At 36.9% G+C, this 12,890-nt stretch overlaps 1 long non-coding RNA gene across 1 annotated transcript; it reads left to right on the forward strand.

Annotated features, from left to right (window-relative positions):
- Nucleotides 1–32: 32 nt before the first annotated feature.
- On the forward strand, nucleotides 33–1,011 carry LOC144297661 (uncharacterized). The gene is made up of 2 exons (XR_013364613.1): nucleotides 33–86; nucleotides 752–1,011. It is a non-coding gene; the product is annotated as an uncharacterized LOC144297661 (long non-coding RNA).
- Nucleotides 1,012–12,890: the final 11,879 nt, after the last annotated feature.

The following is a 12,890-nucleotide window of genomic DNA, read 5'->3' on the forward strand; positions in this document are numbered from 1 at the left end:
GAAGTAAATAAAATCATTTCTTTACTTAATTGCAGAAGAGCCTGGAACTTCTGTGGGAAGCAACGAGTCCATCTCAGTACTTTTTTGTAAGTTTCTGCTCTCTTGCCCTGATTCCTTAACAGGGGTTTGATACCATTTTCGGTGTTGGTTTTCATACACTGGGAAGGGAGTCCAAACTTACAACTTCTAGATTCTCAGATCAGTTAGAAAAGTTTACATGGAGTGCCAAGGTAACCTTTTCCCTCTCTGAAGTTTATCTTGCAAGCCTAACTGTCTGGATGTTCAGCAACCAAATAGGAATACGATAAACAAGTCCTTTCCCTTGAATTTTCCAAGATTCCATTTTTCCTGTCTATCTTGGGCACGGATTCAAGTTCAGTATGTGGAATCTTTTTTAAGGGAGAGCCTGAAGAGAAGGCATCAGATTTGCCAATGCACAGAACATATAATTCAGTTAAAAACTATAAAGACTTGGAGCTCTGAATCAAGAGCTCCCAGTTTTAATAGGTGGCCTTACTTTTGGCTTTTTTTGGAAACCTCTAAAATGGTTTCTTCGTGAAGTAAAATGGCTATCTGGACAGTGTGTAAGTATGTCCCTTCAGGCACAAGGTGATGTAGGGAGAATAAGGAGTTTACATTTTAAAGAAATTAAGTCACACATGCAAAGTCACAGTGGGCAGTGGGAAAGATGGGTCTGATCTTTTGAACACAAGTTTCTCTTGGTAACTCCTATTTTTTTTTTTTAATTTAGAAAATGAAGAAGACTTGCCATTAGTTATGAACATCACTCTCATCACTCTACTAACCACAACTCTCTAAAAATATTCTGAACTTCTGAACAAGGCTTCCATTCCATTATAGGAGACCAAATAACTGCAAAGGTCTAGTAAGATGTAAAATGTACCAGCTGAGGATAAACAGAGTGGTAAGAGTTATATCCACACAGAGGAGGGGTATCTCTTAACCATGTCCCATTACATAGGGGCTCAATAAATTTTTTTTGGAATTGAATTTTGAGAGAGGTTTTTATTTTATGAAGGAACAGATTGCCTAGTTGTCTGGGGTTAGTACCAATAATCACTTTATTTCTCTCTGGTAGATACTTTATAACCAGGCTCCTACCCTTAGTGGTTCCAGGAAAGCATGGAATCAACTATGAAAAGTATATTAGTTTTCTTATTTCTGCTATAACGAATTACTGCAAATTTAGTAGCTTAAAACAACACAGACCTATTATTTTACAGTTTTGTAGCTCAGAAGTCTGAAGGCATCTCACTGGGTTAAAAACACATTGAGGAAGAAAAAGTGTCAGTGGGGCCGAGTTCTTTTCTGGAAGGATCTATTTTCTCACCTACTTTCATCTTAAAAACCAGCAATAGCTGGTTGATTCTTATTATGACACTGACTACTGCCTGCCTCTTCCACATTTAAAGACCCTAAGAACACATTGGGCCCCACCGGGGATAACCTGGGATAATCTCTAATCTCAATTGATTAGCAACTTTAATCCCCTTTGCCATGCAATTTAACATATTCACTGATTCTGGGAATTAGGTGAGCATTTTTGTGAGACCATTCTTCTTCATACCACAGACAGGATAGGACATCTCACTCTAAAGCTGGTTTAGTTCAGTGCAAGATGGAGACAATTTCCCATGCTTTTTTATATTTACACTAGATTTTTAAGAGAGGATATATATGAATTCATGTAAAATTAGTTGGCATCTGTTTGTACTTTGCAGTATGCATATGCAATAGTGTAAATGACAAGGTAAAATGGCAGAAATTCAGACTAGAAAGTGGGGAGAAACAGATTTTAGGTGTATCTCTGCCATGTGTGAACCCCAGGCGCTTTTTGGAAAATGAGTCAGTTATACCAGGTTGATGGAAACTTACTTTTTTCTTGTTAATATATTTCAAAAAATAATACACCAATGTTTGGGATTGTTAATTTAAAGAATTTGTAGCTGGGTCATCTGGGTGACTCAGCTGGTTAAGCCTCTGCCTTTGGGTCAGATCATGATCCTGGGGTTCTGGGATTGAGACACTGGTCGGGCTCCCTGCTCAACTGGGAGTCTGCTTCTCCCCCTGCCACTCGCTTTGCTCATGCTTGCACTCTCTCTCTCTGAAATAAAATAAAATCTTAAAAAAAAAAAAAAAGAATTAGTAGTTTACTAACCTGTCTCAGGGAAAATTATTCCATGCTTTCCAGTGATTGTTATACAACATGCAATAAATCCCTCACTCTTATGATGAGCTTGTACGAGAGCACGTCAGATTTTAGGATTCTTTGTCCTAGCTCCAGCAAGCCACTTATCTCAGGTCTTTTCCTCTAAGTAGGAAAGTAGTTCCAAGGCCTCTGCTGATTCCTTTCAAGATGATAAATCTATTTCTGTTTTATCAGTTACTATTTTTCCAATTTTTCTTCCCATTTTCTTCTTAGTTTCAAGTAGATTTCAGTATGGACTTTTAGGATGGGTGGTTGAAATGGTTTGTGAAATTAAGCCAGGAAAAGAGTTAGTGAACTCAAGATAGGCACTCATTAGTATCTATCTAGGATAGAAAAAAGATTTCATTTCAAATTCTAACTGATAAGTTAAAGGTGGCTGCTTAGAGAATAATGAGGTGAGTACCAAACCTGGAGACTAGTAGAAGGGGAATTTGTAACATGTGTGCTGAGTATTTTGCTGATCCTGGTAGAAGTGTCATTGAAGTGATGGGTTTAGATGTGGTCATTTAGGGAGGAGTATACACACTGGAGGATTAAGGCACCTAAGACAGCCCTAAGGAAACTTGATGACACACAGAGCAAGCAAATGACAAGGAGCCCCACACAATTACTGCCCTAATGATAGGGGGTACCACTGAAGCCTTGCCTGTGCCAGGCAGGGCTGAGCTGAGAGCTTTACTAAGTTATTTATACCATGTACAAGTTTTGTATATTATTAATTATATACAATTTATTGCACCCTAAAATAAATAAATGGTATTTGTGAAATGTATGAACAAATATAAATATTGCACCAGTTTTGGTAACAGTATAAGCTATTATATTTCTGTAATCCAGGAACACACAATTTTCAAATATTTGGTTTACATTTACTGTAGTGATTTATATGGTGGGGCTTAAATCTGCCATTTTACTTTTTGGTTTTCCTTTTTTCTTTCTTTTTTTTTTTTTTACTATTTTCTATGTCTTGACTTGTGAGTTGCTTGAACATTTTAAAAAAATTCCATTTTGAAAAAAAAATTCCATTTTGGTTTCTCTATATATTTTTTAAAGATTTTATTTATTTATTCATGAGAGACACAGAGAGAGAAAGAGGCAGAAACATAGGCAAAGGGAGAAGCAGGCTCCACACAGGGAGCCTGATGTGGGATTCGATCCCAGGACTCCAGGATCACACCTTGGGCCAAAGGCAGACGCTAAACCGCTGAGCCACCCAGGTGTCCCTCTATAATATTTTTGAGTGTATTTCTTTGTACAGATTTATTTTAGTGGTTGTGTAGGTGTTACATTATAGGCACATAATTTATCACAGTCTGCTATGGTCAACATTTTAGTCAGTGAAGTAGAGAAATCTTACCCCCTTGTCTCCATTTACCTTCCTCTGTTTATAATTGCCTTAAATATTACTCTGCATACACTTAAAACCATAATCCATAGTGTTATCATTTCTACTTCAAGTGTCAAACATTTAGAAAACTCAAGAGAAGAGAAAAGATGTATTTTATTTGCCCACATTTTCCCCTTTCCATGATTTTCTTCCTTCTTGATGTTTCATAATTCCTTCTATTAGGACTTCCTTCTGTTTGGAGAAATTCCTTTAGCCAGTCTTTTAAGGTAGGTCTGCTGGTGACAATTTCTCTTATTTACCTTCAACCAGTATCTTTATTTCCCTTCTATTCCTAGAAGATAAATTCACCATATATTGAAATCAGAATTGACAGTTCTTTTCTTTCAGCACTTAAAACATATGCCACTTCTTTCTGGCTTTCTTTCTTTTTTTTTTAAAATAATGATTTCTGCTATCATTTGTATTCCATTTCCCTTATAGACAAGTTGTTTCTCTTGCTGCTTTCAACATTATTTTCTTTGTCAGTATTTTCAGATGTTTCTGTGTCTTGGTATGGGTTTCTTTGAGTTTATCTTGGTTGGAGTCTGCTTGCCTTTTTGATTCCTTAAGTTTACATCTTTTGCCAAATTTGGGAAGTTTGCAACCATTACTACTTGGAGTTTTCTCTCAGGCATGACCTCTTTCTCTTCTCTTCCTGGGACTCAGATAACAGGCATAATAGACTTTTCTTACAATACTACAGGATCCTAAGATTCTGTTAGTTTTTTTTTTTTTTAATTTTAGTTTATTTCCTCTTTGTTGTTCAGACTGGGTAATTTCTATTGTTCTATCTTCCAGTTCATGGATTCTTCCCTCAGCTATTGAACCCATCCATTAAATTTTAAAAATTTGGTTATTGTAATTTTCAATTTCAATTTTCTAAAATTTCCTTTTGGTTCCTTTATGTGTTTCAGTCTCATTTTTGAGACTTTTTGTTTCTTTGCTAGGTTTTAAAAATTCATTTTAAGCATGTTTGTAATTGCTCATTGAAGCATTTTTATGACATCTGCTTGAAAATCTGTGTCAAAAAAAAAAAACAAAAAAAAAAAAACAAAAAAAAAAAAAAAAAAAAAAAAAGAAAATCTGTGTCAGATAATTACAATATCTGAAAACATTTTTCATCCCCTTTCTTCTCAAAGACCATACTCAAACAAAAACAATAGGAAACAGAAATGCAAACACTATTTTTGCTAAGAGGGTTATAGGACATTTTAGGACAATTATAAGCCACAATATATGAAGACTAAAAACAGACGGAATGGTTAATGATGTAACAGAAAGGAGAAAGATAATACTTAAGTACCTGTAGAAATCTGGTTAGGGGAAAGTGATACCAAATAGAAGTATTCCAGCTGTCCTCATAGAGTGCTGGCTAGGCTCAAGGACTGTGGACACAGGTGCTCTGAAGATTAGATTGAAGTTGGGGTAGTGGTGGTAAAACAGGTGGCAGGAAATAGATTCTTATCCTCCCTTATTCCAATTCGAGAGAGAGATGTATTCTCTAGAAAACTGAACCAGAAAAAAAAAAAAAAAAAGAAAACTGAACCAGAGAGGTTTGGGACTTGGGATAGCTGTCACTGAAGAAGATATGAGTGAGATATGTTCTAAAAGCAGGGCAAAAAATTAAAATATATATGTATGTACAAAATATTTAAAAAATACATATATTATATATATATTTTTTATTTATTTATAGTAGTCGCACAGAGAGAGAGAGAGAGAGGCAGAGATACAGGCAGAGGGAGAAGCAGGCTACATGCACGGGGAGCCCGATGTGGGATTCGATCCCGGGTCTCCAGGATCACGCCCTGGGCCAAAGGCAGGCGCCAAACCGCTGTGCCACCCAGGGATCCCCTATAAAATATATTGTATATATGTATAGAATATATATGTATATATATACAACCACTAAAACATAAAACATATTGTACATATATAAAAGTAGGCAAAAAAATTTTAGGGCAATTGAGTGAAATGAATGGAGAGATGCTCAACATCTTACCCTGGCCAACTCCAAAGTGCCAGTAATGAAGATTATTCCTGCCAAGCAGCAGACAAGAAGATTCTTCTGAAGTCTTACAGTGTTCTCAGAGATAGCATCTGGAGGTAAGTCTTCGACAAAATAGCTATCAGGCCACTTGGTCATACTACTGAGGTGCACATGTTTCTACAAAACTCTTACAATGCATACAGGTTTCCTGATTATCTGTGTCTATTTTTTTTTTTTTTTTATGAAAAGAAAGCAGAGAATCACCAGACATTTTGAAAAATCTCCATCAAATAACACTTAAGAAACACTAAAAGGGGGGGACGCCTGGGTGGCTCAGTGGTTGATCATCTGCCTTTAGCTCAGGGCATGATCCTGGAGTCTTGGGATTGAGTCCCACATCTGGCCTCCCACATGGAGCCTGCTTCTCTCTCTGCCTGTGTCTCTGCCTCTCTATCTCTCTGTGTCTCTCATGAATAAATAAATGAAATCTTAAAAAAATAAAAAGGAATTATTAAAAAAAGAATAAAAGAAACACTAAAGGGAATTCAGAGGAAACAAAAAACATGAAGAATAGAGGAAACATTTAAGAAACTACATATACTAAGATACTACATAATATATTCTGAGGGATAAGAATAGATTCTGTTCCTTACAACAAAAATAGGATGCTATTAAATAAAGAATCACTCAGGGGTGCCTGGCTGGCTCAGTTGGAAGAGCATGGAACTCTTTATCTTGCAGTGGTGAGTTCAAGCCCCATGATGGGTTTGGAGATTACTAAAAATAATAAAAACTTAAAAAAAGAAAAGAATCCATCAGAAAACAGAAATATTGACATGTACGTTTAGTTGATAAGTTCAATAGAAGATAAAATTAAGGAACTCTCCTATAAAATCAGTAGGTGAGAAAAGGAATAAGAAAATTCAATTCACACAAATTTCAAAGAAAATAGAAAACAGTGGGAAAGAAATTATCAATGACATGCTGCAGAAACTGTCCAGTGATTACCCACAGGCTCACACTTAGCATTTGCGAGGGCCCCTGTGGGAGTATGAATGGAGGCCTGCATAGGCTATCTCTAAATATGCACAAGTTATAAACTGAGCAAGACCTTAGGTTTAAGCCACATATCCACCCAAGTCTGCTGCCTTTTCCTTGGAGATTGCCCTTTTGAACAAACCTAGAGACTAAAGGAGCCATGTGTTTCCCTGCATCACCCTTACTCCTGCAAACTGAGAGGTGGCGATGGAGCAGAGTGTTTACAGGAACAACAGAGGGGAAGCTGTTCTGAGTCCAGGGCTGACTTGGTCAAGCTTCTGTGGAAACCTGGTAGGCAAGTTTTTCTCCCTCTAGCCTCATTCCTGATTTAGGATTTCCAGAAAGTTTCAAACACCTCCAGAATCGGTATCATTGAACACAGGAGTGGCCGATAGCACAGTTTCCAAGGGGTTGTGGGTGGGAGAACCTGTCTGCCTTGTCTCTGGTACCCCAAGGCAGAACCTGTGAATTGTTTCTCTTGACGCTTTCTCAATCCTGCATTCTCAGGCTTGAAGGGCCCTAGTTTAGCCTTTCTCCTTCTCCCGTCATTCTTGGTTTTTAACAGTATACTTGATGAGCTTTTTCTAATGAGTGAAAAGAAAGAACAATGCCTTTGGTTTCGGTATTTGTGTGAGGCCCCTTCTAAATTGCAGGGCCCGGTGCAGGGAGCCATCTTGGAATACAGTGCACAGTACAACAAATGGAAAAACAATGCACATTAACATATGTCTAATTAAATTTTAGGGATAAAAAGATGATCCTGAAGATTTCAGTGAGCAAAATAGTCATATGTAATGAACTGAGAGTCAGCATGATAATGGAACAGTGGAATGGTGTCAGAAAGATTCTACATAAACATTATTTTCAGTCTTACATTCAATCAGGGTATGGGTTGGGTGTGGGGGTAGACTAGAGTCATTCTCAGACATGAAAGATATCGAGATATTTTGCCTCTCACGCACTCATGCACTCATTTGCAAGAAGATAAGGCATGGTGTGCTTTCACCAAAAAAAAAAAAACCAAAAAAACAAAAAAACAAAAATACAAAAATAGGAAGGCATTAACTCAAGATATCCATCATTTTACCTGATGTGGTTTGAAGTGGTGGGGTTCAGAGCCTATGGTCAAGGAAGAATTCTTGAGATGTCTTTGGTGCACAAAGGTGATTTTATTAAAGCACAGGGACAGGACCCATGGGCAGAAAGGGCAGTTGCCCCAGGACTGTGAGGGGCAATTGACTATATACAGTGGAGTTGGGGGAAGTAAAGATAAGGGTAGTTTCCAGAAGGACTTTCATATGCTAAAGAAGACTCATAGGATCCTGGAAGGATAATAGTCAAGCTAAGGTCATTTTTTCCCTCTAGCAAGGCATTCACTTTAAGGCAGTTGGGAGTTTCCCGGAGAAATGCTATACTCTGCCTGTCTCAAGTGCCTGTCCCTGGGCTATGGATTATAACGACCTTTAATTTCATCTATATTTTCTTCTGCCTTTGTTCTCATCTCTACTTAAAAGGGAGAAAAGAAAATCTCCAAAAAAAAAAAAAAAAAGCAAATTATTTTACAGGTTTGATGGTGAGGAAAATTGAGGTGAGGAACTTTGCTCATCTAGTTGGAGGTTGCAGGACAGCTTATGTTTATTTATTTTTATAAAAATTTTATTTATTTACTTGAGAGAGAGAGAGAGAGAACACAAAAGGGGAGGGGCAGGAGGAGAGGAAGAGGCAGGCTCCCAGCCAAGCAGAATGCTGGACTAGATCCCAGAACCCCAGGATCACGACCTGAGTGAAGGCAGACGCTTAACCACTGAGCCATCAGGAACTCTGGCTTAGATGTTTAAAAAAAGGAAAAAGATAATTATTAACTCTTGGGAAAACAAAAAGTTTGGGGATGAAATAATACAAATGTAATTAACAGGTGATGTTAGATGTAGAGTTGATGTTGGTGACTATAGGATTTAACAATAAACAAAGGCAAAAATATTTTTTGTTAAAAAAAAATTCCCACCAAAGAATCTTCAGCATCTGCAGCTGGACACTGCAGGGCTTACTAGGAGGGAGCAGCTCCTTCTCTGTCATTCACCCCACCTCTGTCATTGTTGGAAACAATTTGAGGAAAACAAGGTTGTTATCAGAGGTCAAGTGGGGAGTGAAGGGTTGGAGTTGGGAGCTCTCCTCCTTCCCTCTTGGCGCTTTCCTCTCCATGAAACTACATCTGGAGGTTCTGGGAGAACTCTGAATTACTTATAAATGCATCTTTGTAGTGATGCTTAAAGGGCACCTTGGCTGGGTGGCTCAGTCAGTTTAAACTTCTGCCTTTGGCTCAGGTCCTGAGATGGAGCCCCATTTCAGGGTGAGGGAGCCTGCTTCTCCCTCCCCCTCTGCTCATGCTCTGTCTCACTTTCTCTCTCATAAATAAATAAATAAATAAATAAATAAATAAATAAATAAATAAATAAAATCTTTAAAAAAAAATAAAGGGCACCTGGCTTCTCCTTGGACAAGTGATGACAGAGAGATAGAGATAGAAGAACAAAAGAGTGAATTCATTCTCATAAGTGACACATCACCATTTCTGCTGCATTCTGTTTTTAAAATTAGCTTTATTTAAACAAAAACAAAAACAAGAACAGTTCACCCATTTTTCCTCAATCTCCACCCCTGGGTTCTGGAAACCACCAATCTGTTCTCTGAATCAATGAGCTTGGGTTTTTAATCACTAAATTTTTATTTAAGATTCCATATATAAGAACATTTGTCTTTTTCTGTCTATTCACCTTAGCATGATCCTCTGTAAGTCCATTCATGTCCCAAACGCAAGATTTCCTTCTTTTTATGGTTGAGTTTTTCTTATCTTTTTTCTTATCTTTTTTATGTCTGAGTATTTTATGGTTATTATTTTTTGTTTATTGCCATCTAACAGGTGTGAAGTGATATCTCATTATGTTTTGATATGAATTTCCCTGATGATGAGTGATGTTGAGCATCTTTTTGTATGTCTCTTGGCCACTTGAATAAGTTTTCTTTGGAAACATGTCTTTTCAGATCTTCTGTCTATTTTTTACTTGGATTGTTTTTTGTTTTTGTTTTGTTTGCATTTGAGTTGTATGAGTTCTTTATATATTTTGGATATTAGCCAGATATATTAGATTATCAGATATATTAGTTGCAAAGATTTTCTCCCATTCTATAGCTTTGTCTTTTTATTTTATTGATTCTTTTGCTATGCAGAAGCCTTTTAGTTTGACATAGTCCTGCTCTTTATCTTTTGTTTGTTTTAAAGATTCTATTTATTTATTCGTCACAAACACACACACACACACACACACACACACAAATACACGCATGCGCGCGCACGCACTTGCACAGAGGCAGAGACATAGGCAGAGGGAGAAGCAGGCTCTATGCAGGCACCCTGATGTGGGACTCAATCCTAGGGCCCCGGGATCACACCCCGAGCCAAAGGCAGATGCTTAACCACTGAGCCACCCAGGCATCCCTAGTTTTGTTCTTTGATTTTTGCTTTTGTGACCTGTGCTTTTGTTGTTTTATACAAAATAAATCATTACCAAGACCAATCATCAAGGAGCTTTTCTGCTATGTTTTCTTCTAGGAGTTTTACACTTGCAGGTCTTACACTTAGGTCCTGAGTTATTTTGAGTTAATTTTTATGAGTGTAAAATAGAGATCCAGTTTTATTCTTTTGCATATGAACATCCAGCCTTTACCATATATTTCTTGAAGAGACTATCATTTTTCCATTGAGTATTTTTGGTCGCCTTGTCAAATATTAGTTGACCCTATATGTGTGGGTTTATTTCTGGGCTCTCTATTCTGCTTTTTGGTTACATGTCTGTTTTTATGCCAATACCATATTTTTTTTGCTTAGGATAGCATTATAATATAGTTTGAAATCAGGATTCAACTTTCTGTAATTAAAAAAAATCACTTTATGTATTTAGTTAATGTATCAGCCAATATAAATTAATGGAAAATATATTTAATTTAACCTTAAATTGTACAAAATATATCAAGGAAAAACTGCATTAGTATCTGGTGAAAAATATTGAGATAACTTTCCACATATTAGTAAAAATCTTAAAGAACTAAAAAGTGATAGGCTAGCAGCTCATTTACCTATTTTCTAATCTTTTTTTTTGTTCAAGTACTTTACTTCAAGTTCTAAATATTAAAGATGAAGAAAATTAGCTAAGGTAGAATTTAAAGGCTAAGCTAAGGTAGAATTTAAAGGCTAACTATAGGGCACCTGGGTGGCTCCATCAACTAAGCATCTGCCTTCAACTCAGATCATGATTCCGGGGTCCTGGGATTGAGCCCTACATTAGGCTCCCTGCTCAGTGGGGAGTCTGCTTCTCCCACTGTCCCTGCTTGTACTCTTTCTCATTGTCAAACAAATAAATAAAATCTTTAAAATAGAAAAAAAGAAAAAAAAAGCCCAATTGTAAACGGACATTTGACCTTGACCTCACAATCAGATCCATGTTTAACTTTTATAATTTTAAGTTTGCAAAGTATTATATTTAAAAAAGCATTTAAATGGAAGAATTTGTTAAGTGTGCATGGGAATAGAAATTATAAAACAAGAGAATAAAATGTAGAACTTTATAAAAATATAAGACTTTTATATCACAATAACAACAAAAAAAGAAAAACAGTACAACAAAACATTCAAAAACTAAAAGAGGTTAAATAACAAATGAGAAATAGGGATACATAGTTGAAACATCTGGGAAAATTAATTACTTTTTACAAATTGTGTAGTAAAAGACTCTGAGACTGTTACCTTTGTCAAATGTCCAATACTATAACATATGTGTGAGTCTGGAGAGTTCAAGATGCAAGATGCAGGTTATTGTTCATGTTGGGATAGGGGATGTTTGGCTCTGGGAATGTTTCTAGTTGGGAGTTTGTTTATACTCTTCTCTCTCTCTTTTTCTTTTCTTAATTAAAGGAATAAACAGAAAGAATGGTCTGAACCATTCTTGCTCAGCCAACAAATAAAAATACAATCTGCTTTCAGTCAGCAGCATCATTCTTATTGTGACTCATCATATTTCTACCTGTGAGATTATGTCCTTATTTTACAGGACTTTTTCCTACCCATTGATTGATTCAAAAGGAAATAAACAATCATCTCTGTTTCTGTCCTGGCCTGGTGGTATGTTTAGCATCTGCTTCTCAACTTGCTCAGGTACTTGGAAGAATAGGCTACTGAAGACTTAGAAGATACAATAAACAACATTTCTTCCTCTCAACTTTGGTGCCAATTGAGAAGTAGTGTCAGGAACCACAGAATGGAAGTTGGTTTTGGTTTTGTTTTTTTCTGTAGAACAGAAGTTTTAAATTTTAGTAAGATCTAACTTACCAATTTTTCCTTTCATGAATCATTCTTTGGGTGTTATATCTAACAACTCATCATATGGCCCATCTAGATTTTCTCATTTATTTAAGATTTTATTTATTTATTTGAGAGAGAGAGAGAACGAGCAGGGAGAGGAGCAGAGAGAGAGAGGCAGAAGCAGGCTGCTAATTGAGCAGGGAGCCCAATGTGGGGCTCATTCCCAGGACCCTGAGATCATGATCTGAGCCAAAGGCATATGTGTAACCAATTGAGCCACTCGGGTGCCGCCCTTCCACTAGTTTTATAGATTTGTATTTTACATTTAGTTATTTATTGGCTTTGAGTTAATTTTTGTGAAAGGTATAAAGTTTGTATTTATGTTCTTTTCTGTTTGTTATTGCATATATTGTCTAGTCAATCAACATCACTTTTTGCAAAGAGTATCCTTTCTTTCTTTTTTTTTTTTTAAAGATTTTATTTCTTTATTTGAGAGAGAGAGAGAGATTGAGAGAGATCAACACGAGGAGGGAGGGGCAGAGGGAGAAGCAGACTCCTCACGAGCAGGACTGGGACCGGCTGATGCCAGGACCCTGGGATGATGCAGGACCCTGGGATCCTGACCTAGGGGGAAGGCAGCCGCACAAGGGACTAAGCCACTGATGTGCACCCTTATGAGTTCGCCTTTCTTTCTTTCTTTCTTTCTTTCTTTCTTTCTTTCTTTCTTTCTTTCTTTTTCTTTCTTTCTTCTTTCTTTCTTTCTTTTTCTTCTTTTTTTTATTTTATTTTATTCATTCATGAGAGACAGAGAGAGAGAGAGAGAGAAAGAGGCAGAGACACAGGCAGAGGGAGAAGCAGGCTCCATGCAGGGAGCCTGAGGTGGGACTCA

The sequence above is a fragment of the Canis aureus genome, chromosome 25, assembly GCF_053574225.1.
Source record: "Canis aureus isolate CA01 chromosome 25, VMU_Caureus_v.1.0, whole genome shotgun sequence".
Taxonomy (NCBI): Eukaryota; Metazoa; Chordata; class Mammalia; order Carnivora; family Canidae; genus Canis; species Canis aureus.